The 14,113-nt window shown below is 33.8% G+C and overlaps 1 long non-coding RNA gene across 1 annotated transcript; it reads left to right on the top strand.

The window, feature by feature from the left end:
- The first annotated feature begins 7,452 nt into the window (after window positions 1-7,452).
- On the top strand, window positions 7,453-8,214 carry LOC142219762 (uncharacterized). Its single transcript, XR_012717751.1, has 3 exons — window positions 7,453-7,575; window positions 7,634-7,735; window positions 7,808-8,214. It is a non-coding gene; the product is annotated as an uncharacterized LOC142219762 (long non-coding RNA).
- The last annotated feature ends 5,899 nt before the right edge of the window (window positions 8,215-14,113 follow it).

Raw genomic sequence — 14,113 nt, 5'->3', positions numbered from 1 at the left:
TGCATTAGTTCATCGCATCTGCTGACAATTTACTCTAAGAATAATATTCGTAAAGGCACACCAGTTTATGAACGATGAAAAGTTTAACTTAAAATTTGCAAAATTTTCATGAAATGTTATCTACCATTTTTGACGAAAATGTCTATAAATTTAATTACATGCGAACTAAAAATATTTCATTGGGTAATTTTTTACAAACAATTATTAACTATAGGAATTGTCAGTAAGAAATTCCTATCCACTTTCAAGTTCATTTTTCGTAAAAAAATATTTTCTCATACAAAAAAATCTTATAGTAAATTGCACTTATTATTTAGAAAATACTTTACATTTCACAAGTAGTTTTACAGCATGACAAACGAATTTTTAACTACCAGTTAAGAAATTTTTTAAGGAAATTTCCATCGTATTTTGTAGGCCATGAACTAAACGATTGCTACTTAGAATTTGTAAAATTTCCTTTCGAGTAGTTAATTTTCGTTGAAGATACGAAAAATGAACTAAAATTCTGGAAAATTCTTGTAATAAATTATTGTAAAAATCTTCTTAAATTTACGAGACACTTTTTTTTCTGTGTAGCATGAACCTCCTGTATTACCGCAAAACAATAGACTAGATTAGACATAAGTTATCCTTAAATTATATTTAAAGAACATTTAAGTATGCTAATATGTTATAGTAAATGCAGATTTAAATAAAAAGCGATTAAAATCTTTCATAGACCTGTGAACGGCCAAGCAACATCCCATCATCAAGAGGACCTAGACCGAGACAGTTTTTTTTTTCTAATGCTACTCTTACGTTTTTGGTCATTTTCATATCAAGCGTAAAAACATTGCGTTGTTGGCGGCGGTGGTGGCGTCTGCAACAGCAGCAGCAGCGGTGTAAGAGCCAATGTTAAACACTAGAAATTCCGTTGAAGATGTCAACTCTATAAAATTTATGATTCACAGCGGCGCCATCAAGATTTATGATCAGTTTTGTGTGATTTCTGTTTTCCACGTTTCTCTTTCCGTTGCGTTTGTCCTTTTTTTGTTGCTTGCTCGGTTCTCCTTTGCTGTTTTACTCCTGCCACCATTTGTCGTTGGTTTTAATTGTTGGACTACTGATGCTACTTGGACTATACTAAGGACTGCCACCGCCACTGCTTGAATTACTGCGATTATGACTGTGAGACTTCCACTGAGACTCGTAATCACTTGGTTAGCATTGGTAACTGGGAGCAAAACAAAATAAAAAAAAAATCCACGATATTGCTGGCAAAGAAAAATAAAGTAACTTTGTGGCCGACCAGGGTGAGACAAAGTGTTCAGCATTCTGAACAGCTATGAAATGAGATAAAACCTTATTAAACAACAAATCCTCCAAGAAGAGCCAGGACATTAAGTCAACCACTCACACAGGGATACAACAAAACCATGTCAGCGACATATTCACCGGAGAAGTGTGTCCGAGAAGAGTGATAGTCGGCTATTGGACTTGCGGACAATGGTAATCCCTGGACATAAGGGCCACGTTAACATAAATGAAAGTCTGGAAAGTTTTAGGAATGATGAAGGTGGTGGTGGTGGCGGCGATGGTTTAAGTGATGTGTAATTTATGCTTACGCGTACTAGTTTTCAGTTCGTATATAACTCATTTCCGTTTCCTATATTCTCTTTTTCTCTTTTCTAGTCTTTTTCTCTCTCTCACACACACACACAATCCTTTGTGTGGAATCCTTTATGTAAACCTACACAAACACTCTCATTTAGCCATTATGATATAAGCATTTAAGTGATGATATCTTAATGACAACTGAAATGAGTGCGTATGGCTTACCATTTGCGCGTATGTGTGAAGATGACAAGTGAAATATGAACACAGTGGGCGGTTGTGCTATTACCACAGGACCAAATCAGGACATTGTGCGACAACTCAATGGGGAACCATCGCCTAAGTGCGCGTAATTTCCATTCATTAATGGCTAATTTCAATGTGACATCTAAAGCTGCAACAATGATTTAATTACTTTAAGTGCTTATCATTTTTTCATGCCATCATGGACAAGTGGCAAAATTAAATGCTTTAGGTAGTTTTAACTTGTTAAAGTCTTGAGTATATATATAAATTCAAAATATGATTAATATATAAATGCTCTCGTATCACGCTTATATGCTATTGCAATTCACTTAGTTACGAATCAAATTTTTGTAATCCAAGAATGTGGTATGTGGTCAAACTTTGATCAAGGTTAAATTGTAACCACTACATTATGCCCACAGAAAAAAATACTAAAATATTTCCAATTAAAAATTTGAATATAGTTGAAAGCTTCATCTTGTCAATTAATTGCAAACATTCGGACAGTTAAGAAAATTTTTGCGATCCTAATAAAAATATTAATTATGTCAATTAAATAAAAATATAATTGCATTGAAATGTTAATTGAATTTTAGAAATGTGCAAATAAAAATCTAATTGATTCAATTGATTTATGCCCACTACCATAGAATGGAGATGGATGTAGAATAAGTTTGCCATTCCATTTGTAACACATCGAAATGTCGATTTCCGACTATATAAAGTATATATTCTTGATCAGGGAGAAATTGTAAGACGATATAAGCATGTCAGTCTGGCCGTCTGTCTGTTGTAATCACGCTACAGTCTTCAATAATGCCCCTATCGCCCTGAAATGTTGCACAGATTCATCTTTTTTGTGCACGCAGACCAACTTCAAAGATGGGCTATATCGGCCCAGGTTTTGAAATAAATCCCATTTGAACCGATCCCCCGATTTGGGGTCTTAGGCTTCTAGAAAGCGTATTTTCTATTCCATTTTCCTGAAATTGGAAATCTAGAGGTACTTTAGGACCACAAATAGATGCGTCGAAAATATCGGTTGATGTTTTGGTATAGCACCCATATATACCGATCACCCGATTTTACTTTTTGGGCTTCCAGAAACCGTAGGTTTATCCGATTTGTCTGAATTTGGAAGTCTATAGTTATTTTGGGTTTAAGCATAAGTACACCAAATATTATATTAATTGGTTCACACACAGAGAAGATAATGGTTGGAATTCGGTTGTTCTTATGAACATTCTATATTTAGAAACAAGTAAGGAAAGTCTAAAGTCGGGCTGGGCCGACTATATTATACCCTGCGCCACTTTGTAGTTCTATATTTTCGATACCACATCACATCCGTCAAATGTGTTGGGGCTATATATAAAGGTTTGTCCCAAATACATACATTTAAATATCACTCGATATGGACTGAATTTGATAGACTTCTACAAAAAAAAAAAAAAAAAAATATATATATATATATATATATATATATATATATATATATATATATATATATATATATATATATATATATATATATATATATATATATATATATATATATATATATATATATATATATATATATATATTTTTTTTTTTTTTTTGTATTTTGACCATTTGTGTCGAAATCAGAAAAACATAAAACACGCATAACTACAATGCTAATTCTACTCCCTGTGCAAAATTTCAACTAAATCGGAGCAAAAAATTGGCCTCTGTGGTCATATGAGTGTAAAGCGGACGAAAGCTATATATGGGAGCTGTATCTAAATCTGAACCGATTTCAATAAAATTTGGCACACTTTACTATAGTACTAATTGTTCTTTTTGTGCAAAATTGTAAGCAAATTAGGGTAAAACTCTTACTTCTGGGGCCATATAAGTCCATATCGGGCGAAATATATTTGTGGGAGCTATGTCTAAATCTGAACCGATTTCTTCCAAAATCAATAGGGTTCTATTCTGAGCCAAAACACATACTTGTGCCAAATTTGAAGTCGATTGGACTAAAACTGCGACCTAGACTTTGATTACAACAATGTGTTCACGGACAGACGGACATGGCTATATCGACTCAGGAGCCCACCCTGAGCATTTTTGCCAAAGACACCATGTGCTTATCTCGTCTCCTTCTGGGTGTTGCAAACATATGCACTAACTTATAATACCCTGTTCCACAGTGTGGCGCAGGGTATAATAAATATTAGTTGTTTATACCAATTTTCTGTATTTACATATATTTATTGATACCTGTAACAATTTGATGAGATTTTCAACAGATTTTCTGTTGTGCCACAACATAAATGGTTGTAGTAACCAAATGTACTTCCTTTGAATAATTTTGATTCGTACACCCTCAAAAAAAATCGCTTCTCTAACATATGTTCCAAACATATTTTGCAGGAAGCACATATATTTTTGGATACTGCCGAAACATTAATATGTTTGTTTTATGTGAACATATTATATGTTTGGAAGCATTTTGAGCCCAAAAATATTATATGCTTGGAAGAATTTTCCCCAAAGAAGATTGTGCTCATTCCCTATCATAATTTTCACTTCCACGAAATTTTTAGTTCTTGGTACCTTTTTCTGTAATACAAATAATGTTGAAGAAATTATTCAATTTTATAAATTTTTTAAATTTTACCTTTCGCCTGGATGGAGAATCGAACCGAGGACTATACAGTTTGTAAGCCAACACACTATCTACTGGGCTACGTAGCTGTTATAGTCACCAGTAGACAGTTATCGTTATAAGTTACATTTATATAGCATAATTTACAGCGTCCACGAGCCCATGCAAACATAACATTATTTAACAGAAACATACATTTGTTGGCCACGTGAAGCAGTGGTTAGCATGTCTGCCTTGCATACAAAGGGTCGTGGGTTCAATCCCTGCTCTGACCGAACACCATTTTTTTTTTTAATTTACACATTTATATTTATACTATATAAAATTTTTATAATGAAACTTCGAAATGTGTGTTATTAACGATTTACAGTCACAAAAAAACAGTGCTTGATATAAACGAAATGGACTGAGCTTTTGGATAAAATATTATTTTTTATTGCAAAAATAACAATTTTGTAAGTTTTAAATCCATTTTAAATGCATTTAAAACTTATTGTGCTTTGTACTTAATTTCATTGTTTGCATTTAAGGCCGGTATTAAGTTGGCATTATCGTTCTAAAATGATCCTGTTTTGACTTTTACTTTTCTTTAATAATTCATTTTATAGAAAACACTTTTTCAATTGTTTTGCAGCTAACTCGAACTTAATGTAATATCCGTCAACTCCTCTAAGTATTCCATTATTAATAAAAAGGAACTAAACTTAATTTTTTTATATATTTTCCACCGTTGTTTTTTTTTTTTAATTTCCTTTGCTTGAATATTTTGACTTACTCCTCGCAAATGTATATTCTCTTGGTTGCGAATGTTTATTCTCTTTACTCCGAATACTCATTCTAATATTCAAATTAAATAATATTTAGACTAAAGCATATCAAATTTTTGGCCTTATCATAAAACAGTTTTCCGAAACAACATACAAGCGGTTTCACAGAAATTGCTCTCTTTTGATTCTCTCGCTGTGTTATGTTGATATCTTTAGTCAACCATCCCGGTTTCTATATCTATTACTTTCCCTATAGTCTCTCTCTCTCTCTCTGTCGCTATCTGAATAAAATATCACAACATATATATGTTTACTCGAAATTTGTAAATTTATATATGTTTACATTCACACATATTAAGTTTATGAAACATTCATGCCCCAAACATAATATATTCTAACATATTTAGTGTTAATTTAGAAACATTAGTGTTAGTTTAGAAATATTACATGTTTACACTTAAATATATTGTGTTTAAAAATTGTGCCCGAAACACATGTTGTTTATATCGGAACATATGAAAAACATATTTTTCTAATAGTGTAGATATTGGTTGTGTCGACCAAATCAGTTGGGTGGCACAACTACCAACTGGTAGTTGCTACAACTGCCAAAAGGAGGTTGGCAATAAATTCGATTGTCACAACCAATCTGTATTCTCTGTGCACCCAGAGAAATGATTGGCTGGAATTCGATTATGACAACAGTTTGATAGTGGAAACCCACAAATTTTAAGTGTGTGGAATAATTATTATTTATATCTCTTGTTTGATAGTTTATATAATCAAAATAATGGTAGTGTGACCCAAAGTTGGTACACACGACCAAATATTGGTTGTTATTTATACATTTAAGTATCTAACCATTTCAATTTATTCCACCCTGTCGTGATAACTGATTTGTTTTGCCAATGTGTCACCAAACCCAACTGAAAGTCCGCCTAATCAATAAGTTGGTTGTGTTAACAAATTTTATAGTTATAAAGAGAATTTGTTGCTATGGACTACATATATGTGACAAAAAATAAGTTGTTTATTTCGGTTGATATATGAAACTCCAAAATTTAAATATTTGATGACGTAAGTTCAATTTTAAAAATGCATTCTACCCAACAAGAACTGCTACGAGTTATATCTAACCATCTTTTAAACCGGTAGCTGCATTCTTAAGTGGTAAGTAAGTTAAACATAAAACGACATTAATATCACTCACATTTTAACCTTTTCCCTAACTTTCTTACAATTTCATAAAATACATCAATCAAAATATGACGACTTCCGGGGTTGTGAAAGGTATATATATAGATTTTGTGCCTCATCATCAGACTCAAAATCAATCACGTTTTCTTTAATTTTGTAATAATTGGTTTTCCAAAAAAAAAAAGGTAATTGCTTTAACAAACGAATGAAACCTTATTGGTTGTAATTTAGACTGTAATTGTGCCCAAAATTTAGTCATCCAAACAAATTTCTGTATAGTTGTGTCAGACAACAATTGGTTGCTCTAACAAATTTTGTGATAGTAGATGGGACCAAATAATTCGGTTGGCAAAAAAATTGGTTGGCACAACAAATTTGTTTTCTGTGTGCAGTACACTTCACGAAGATAAATTTAAAGATTTTACCTATGAAGTCTATACAAGATTCTGGATTTTTGAGTTTTAGAGAAATCATTAACATCTCTTTTAAGTGTGCAAGATAATGATGAAATTACGCCTTGATTTGAAATCTGTAGATCTGGAAATTTTACATACAGTTTCAAGCAACTTTCATGACCAGTGCGCCTTCTATACCCTCAAGAAGTGAAATCGGCCTATAGGGAGGCCTTACCGAATGGACCGATAAAAACTAAATCCGATACACGTTTTGGTTGGAAATCGGTTCTGATAATGAAAATTCTACTTTTAGAACTATATATTAGTTGTGTCAATCTATTTCCTTTAATGCAATTATTTCTTCATGCTTACTATCATTTGGCAATCATTTCAGTAGAATTTCGTTTGTGATACAAGACAAATGGTTCAAGCAACAAAATGTATATATTGTGAAGCTTTTGTTTTGAATTCAGTTGGCACGACCAACTTTAAATAAATTTCGTAACAGTTATTTAGTAATCATCACTGACATATAGTATTCACAACCGAATCCTATTTGAAATATTTTTAAATGTCACTTCAATTTTTGTTAATTATTTGGTGCTCAAAGAGATATTTTTTTTCTTTTAAATTAAACATCACAATGGACGATTTTTAAGCCGATGCAAATTTTATTTGCATCCACAATGCAGTCCAAAGTATTATTTCGATGATGACCGACTATAATTATTTAATGGACGTAAGTAAAATATAGGTCACGATAGTGAAGTGGATCATTTATGTTGGGTATATTATAGGGCACAAATAATCATATGTACACTCCAATCGGATTTAATGATATATCTCCAGGATGCTTTGTCTACTTAGAACCTCACAGAGATGTCGCAGTGAATAAAGTGGTAAGTTCTGAACTGTTTTTATAACCATGAGTGCACCAAAATCTAACTAATTTTATTTGATTTATTTTTAAGCAATAATCAAATATGCCAACATTGTACAACGGACCCAAATGTATACAAAGGGTCATAGGTCAGATTCGGCCGAACACTGAAAAGTTATTTATTTTTCATACTGCCTAGCACAGTATCGGGACACTCAGCAATAGGAAGAAGTGCATCACTTGATGTTTCAAAACTGGCTTGCTTGTCCAAACGTGTCCGTAGGAACAGATGGCGACCAAAATTAACTTATATGCACAAACTGGTAATACGGGTCCATTTTTGTGCATTTTAATTTTTAAAATATAAACACCCTTTCACTTTCAACTGAAAGTCATAATGGGATGTGTATTAAATTTTGTGTGCCCAACCGCTAAAACATTTTAAGGACATTAATTTGTACATAGATATACATCTTTAATACAAATATTTAAATGTATTTAAACCAAATATAAAAATAAAATAAAATTTAAATGAAATTATTTTTTTTATTCGGTTATAGAGCTATTAAAGTCGGGTGACACAACCAAATGAAGAAGGAAGCAAGGACCAATTCCAATTCCGTCTGATACAACCAACTCCATATATAGTATTAGTTGGATTTCCCATAATTCGATTAAGTCGACCGAATTTGTCGGATGACACAACTGCCAATAGATAGTTGGTGCAACTGCCAAAAGGAGGTTGGCAATAAATTCAGTTTTCACAACCAATCTGTATTCTCTGTGTATAAGCCCAAAAAGTAAAATCGAGAGATCGGGCTATACCAAAACATGGACCGATACTCATTATTTTTGGCAAACCTCTTTGTAGTCCTAAGATACCTCTAGATTTCCAATTTCAGGCAAATTGAATAAAAACTACGGTTTTTATAAGCCCAAGAAGTAAAATCGGGAGATCGGTCTATATGGGTGCTATACCAACACATGGACCGATACTCACCAATTTTATCACACCTCTTTATGGTTCTAAAATACCTCAAGATTTCAAATTTCAGGCGAATTGGATAAAAACTACGGTTTCTATAAGCCCAAGACCCCCAAATCGAGAGGTCGTACTTGACCTGCCTGCAGAAGACGAGTTTGTGCAAAATTTCAGCACGATTGCTTCATTATTGAAGACTGTAGCGTGAATACAACAGATAGACAGACAGACAGTCGGACATGGTTAAATCGTCTTAGAATTTCTCCCTGATCAAGAATTTATATATTATATATAGTTGGAAATCGATATTTCGATGTGTTACAAACGGAATGACAAACTTATTATACCCCGTCACCATTCTATGGTGGTGGGTATAAAAATAAGAAGTTCTAAAGTCACAACTTTAAAAGCGCTTCCAAAAAGTTCTCTCAAGGATTTTCTTGAGTTTAAATATACAGGAAGTTCTTTTTATTCAATTCTTTATAATTCGCTTTCTTTCATATTTTTACCCCCATTTTCATGAAGCTCCACATCTTAACAAAAAAAATAAAGAAGTTGTTCTAAAGTCATAAAAGCACTTCCAAAAAGTTCTCTCAAGGATTTAAATATATAGGAAGTTCTTTTAATTCAATTCTTTATAATTCGCTTTCTTTCATATTTTTAACCCCATTTTCATGAAGCTCCATTAGTGCAAGGTAAGCTAACCAATTTTTAAACCGTTCTAAAGATTTATCTGTCATCCTACTAATATACTCTTATGCCACCCAGCAAAATAAGCGTCGCCAAAAATGTAGTGAAAATTTCCGTTTTGGATCCGGAAGTGGTGCAAAATTGGCGCAAAAGCGATTATTTTAACATTGGCTTGTCATAGGACGAATGTCCATCATTTTAACAGCCGTGGCACTCAATTTGTACTACTTCTTAAGGTGTAATCCAAATACAGTGTTTTGGATGTGAACTAAAAAAAATTATAATATTTTGCCAAATAAATAATTTGTATAATTTTTGATGATTTTGAATGCATTTTAACGTTAGACCTCAAATATTTTCAAAAATGTTCAATATTTGATGTGAAACGTTTTAGACATACGTTAGACTCTTGGAGCATTTTGGAGAGTAAGGTTAGCACAAAAAAAATTGCCATCTTATCAAGCTCATCTCAAGACGGCACTTCGTCGAAAATGGTACAAAATACAGCAGATCCTCTTTCATGAATCGTGTGATTGCTTTGTCGGTCGTTTGAAGTGCATTATTCTCTTGTTACGGAAAAAATTATATTTTGATAAAATATCCGTAACACTATACGAAGTTTAGGATGAATGTGTTTGGATGAAAAGTCAAGAACTTCTGAACTATCCTTTTGGGAATTTCGAATCTAGTCAAAATTTTATGCTGCATTTGTGTATAGCGTTTTTCTCGTTTTTAGTTCATTTAAATTGGCTTTAATTCCCGCTTGCTTTAAGCGCAATAATAGAGTGAACGAACAAAATCTGAAGTTTCCTAGTTTTTTTTTCGAATCTGAAAAAGAAATTAAACACATCAACGATTCCATGAATTTTCCAATGAATTTTATATTATAAGACTCACTCTTCGGTTTAGCTTCGATTTGCATTCGATTTACTTGTAAATTATATGGAAATGGCATTTGAATGGCAATAATCCGGAAGCATTTGATAAATCTTTTAAAAGATAATCATTGGAAATTCCTCTGTAATCCCAGTAACATTCACATTAATTGATTGCGTTGTCGCAAGACTCATTGTGTATTCCGATGCTTAGCTGTGGGAGTCCTAGCTACCTAGATGTAGTTCACTGAACGACCTATACACCCTAGTAAGAAGAGCTTCTCATTCCCAGTTTATGAAAGATGGAAATGAAGGTAGCTCAATAGCTTGTACATATTTCAAAGGCCAATAGACAAGTATAGCAAATAAAATCCATAGTGCTTATGATCCTTTTAAAAGGCAAACAACCACAAAACAGCAATAGCAACAACAAACGCAAGGAACAAAACAAAGAGGAACAAAAAACAAAGCTCAAGAACAACGCAACAACAACAACAACAACAAAGCATAAACAAATTGAAAAACAAACGCATAAATCAATTAATTCCTCTTTTCTATTTGTACTCACTTGGTTCAGTCTTCTTCTGGCATTATCCTTGGCCTTGCTTTGTAGCCTTGTCATGATTGCCTTTTACGTTATGTTGATGTTAGCAGGATGAGTGGCAACTTTGCTTAACATTTCCGTTTCCTTTAGCACACGTCTAAGCGCTATGGTGATGCCATGCAAAAATCTCAAAGCTCAACCACAGTTACGTTGACAGTGGATGAGAAGGTGTACTCGTCAATATGGAGAACATGCTTGCAGGAGCCTCCACACACATGCACACAAACACTTGGTCTTTTCTCACGTAATGGCCGAGCAAGTAAAGCATTATCCTTATTTTCAAGCTTATAATCCTTATGATTTGGTTGTGCTGTTGTTGATGGTATTCATCGATTTACATTTAAATGTAAATGATTTTAAGCAAAAAGAACGAACACCAGTACCAGGAATCACACAAGATAGGAAGGAACGAGAGAGCAACCCAGCACGTGCATGACAAAAATTTTAAAATGTTCTTTTATTTTTACAAACGCTTGTCCACTTGAATGACGAAGTTCCATGAATATAATGACAGCATATCAAAGAGCAAAGCATTCTAAGTGAAATACCCTCTCTGCCTTCACCCATAGACTTCGGCCCTGGAGGAGTAGAACCTTTGGCAGAGGGATGTCGGGTAATGAACAAACAAAAAAAATCTCAAGTAATTTAAATAAATACTTAAAAGCTTGCCCCCATTCAAGTGACATCGATTGAAACACAATTCAGGCCACTTGATTCTCTTGGGCAACAAATCGGTGAATTAAAAATTTCGTTGTCAAAGTAAAGACGTGATGTCTATCGACGGGTAATATTAACCCATATACACCCATAGAAAAAATCATGAACGACGTTGTCATTTCAAAACGTTTCGTTCATGAAAGTGAATCAACACACATGTGTTGTCAAACTGTGAACAGACGGGGTCAATCTGACAACGTTAAAATGACACCATCCGTTGTCAAAACAACAACGAGCGTTCATGATCTGAAAACGTAATGGTTACGAATTTATAAACAAAATTAAAAAAAAGATTTCCGCTACCGTGACTCGAACCTATGTTGTGTGCACCATACGCGTTAACAGTCGATTTAGCTCATTGCACCACCGGCGGAGTTGCCATAAAAACGTCTAACGATTATTTTAAGAGTTTTCATGGAAAAAGAAAACCGAATGCCGTTCATGAAATCGTGAACGCCCGTGGACAAAATCGTGAACATTCCGTTTTGATTTTTCGTGAACGTTTCCGCTTCATTTTGTCACCGTCCGTTCACGATTGTGGAACGCAATTTTTCTATTAGTGTACACACAATAAACATTTTTCTGATTCAATCACAAAATGAATTGATCCAAATAATTTTTTAATTGTAGTGTTTTCAATCACGAAAAATATAATTTTAGTTGGGCATCAAAAAAAATACGTGATTTAAAAATTAATTGAATTCATTAGAAAATTTCAATTCATTTTTTAATCGATGTTGATTGCAAAATTCTTTGCAATTCATTTTCAATTAAAAACAAAACATATTTATACCCACCACTATAGAATGGTGACGGGGGTATAATAAGTTTGTCATTCCGTTTGTAACACATCGAAATATCGATTTCCGACTATATAAAGTATATATATTCTTGATCAGGGAGAAATTCTAAGACGATATAACGATGTCCGTCTGTCCGTCTGTCTGTCTGTCTGTTGTAATCACGCTATAGTCTTCAATAATGAAGCAATCGTGCTGAAATTTTGCGCAAACTCGTCTTTTGTCTGCAGGCAGGTCATCTTCGAAGATGGGCTATATCGGTCCAGGTTTTGATATAGTCCCCATATAAACCGACCTCCCGATTTCGGGTTTTGGACTTATAGAAATCGAAGTTTTTATCCAATTTACCTGAAATTTGAAATCTAGAGGTATTTTATGACCATAAAGAGGTGTGCCAGTCCATGTTTTGGTATAGCCCCCATATAGACCGATCTCCCGATTTTACTCCTTGGGCTTATAGACACCGCAGTTTTTATTCAATTTACTTGAAATTGGAAATCTAGAGGTATTGTAAGACCACAAATACGTGTGCCAAAAATTGTGAGTATCGGTCCATATTTTGGTATAGCCCCCATATAGACCGATCTCCCGATTTTATTCTTGGGCTTATAGAAACCGCAGTTTCTATTCAATTTACCTGAAATTGGAAATCTAGAGGTATTGTAGGACCACAAATACGTGTGCCAAAAATTGTGAGTATCGGTCCATGTTTTGGTATGGTCCCCATATAAAACGACCTCCCGATTTGGGGTCTTGGGCTTATAGAAACCGTAGTTTTTATCCAATTTGTCTGAAATTGGAAATCTAGAGGTATTTTAGGACCATAAAGAGGTGTGCCGCAAATGGTGAGCATCGGTCCATATTTTGGTATAGCCCCCATATAGACCGATTCCCGATTTTACTTCTTGGGCTTCTAGAATCCGAAGTTTTTATCCTATTTGCCTGAAATTGGAAATCTAGAGGTATTTTTGGGTCATAAAGAGGTGTGCCGAAAACGGTGAGTATCGGTCCATATTTTAGTATAGCCCCCATAAGAATGATGTCCCGATTTATCTCCTTGGGTTTCTAGAAACCGTAGTTTTTATCTGATTTGCCTGAAATTGTAAATATTCTGGTATTTTAGGCTTACAAAAACGTGTATCGGATAAAGTTTTTATCGATCCATTTGGTGGGCGCACTGATCATGAAAATTGCTTGAAACTCAATGTAATATTTCCAGATTTTACTTCTACAGATTTAAGATTTCAAATCAAGACGTTATTTTATAATTTTCTTGCTTACTTACAAGAGATGTTAATGATTCCTCAAAAACACAAACAAAAATGGTTCTTATAAATCCAGAATCTTATATAGTCCTTATAGGTGAAATCTTTAAATTTATCTTCGGGAAGTGTCCTCAAGTCGTCAAGCCTTCCTGAAATTTCAAAGGAAACCCTAATATTTGGTTCATGGTGGTGGGTATTTAAGATTCGGCCCGGCCGAACTTAGTGCTGTATATACTTGTTTTATGTTAGCCTGATATCAACGCAGGCTGTTTTTTCGTCCAAATCAATTACTTTACATCAATTACAATTTTAAATGCGAGCTAATGGACATGAAGATTAAGGAATTGGTATTATTATGCTATTGAAAAGAAAATGCCAGATACCCATCTTACAAGCCCGACTATACATATGTTTCAGTGTTGCCTAATCCACATTTCCATAGTCTCTAGTAAGATCTGGCTGGG

Source organism: Haematobia irritans, chromosome 1 (genome assembly GCF_050003625.1).
Source record: "Haematobia irritans isolate KBUSLIRL chromosome 1, ASM5000362v1, whole genome shotgun sequence".
Lineage (NCBI taxonomy): Eukaryota > Metazoa > Arthropoda > Insecta > Diptera > Muscidae > Haematobia > Haematobia irritans.
This window is presented reverse-complemented; position numbering and strand designations above follow the sequence as displayed.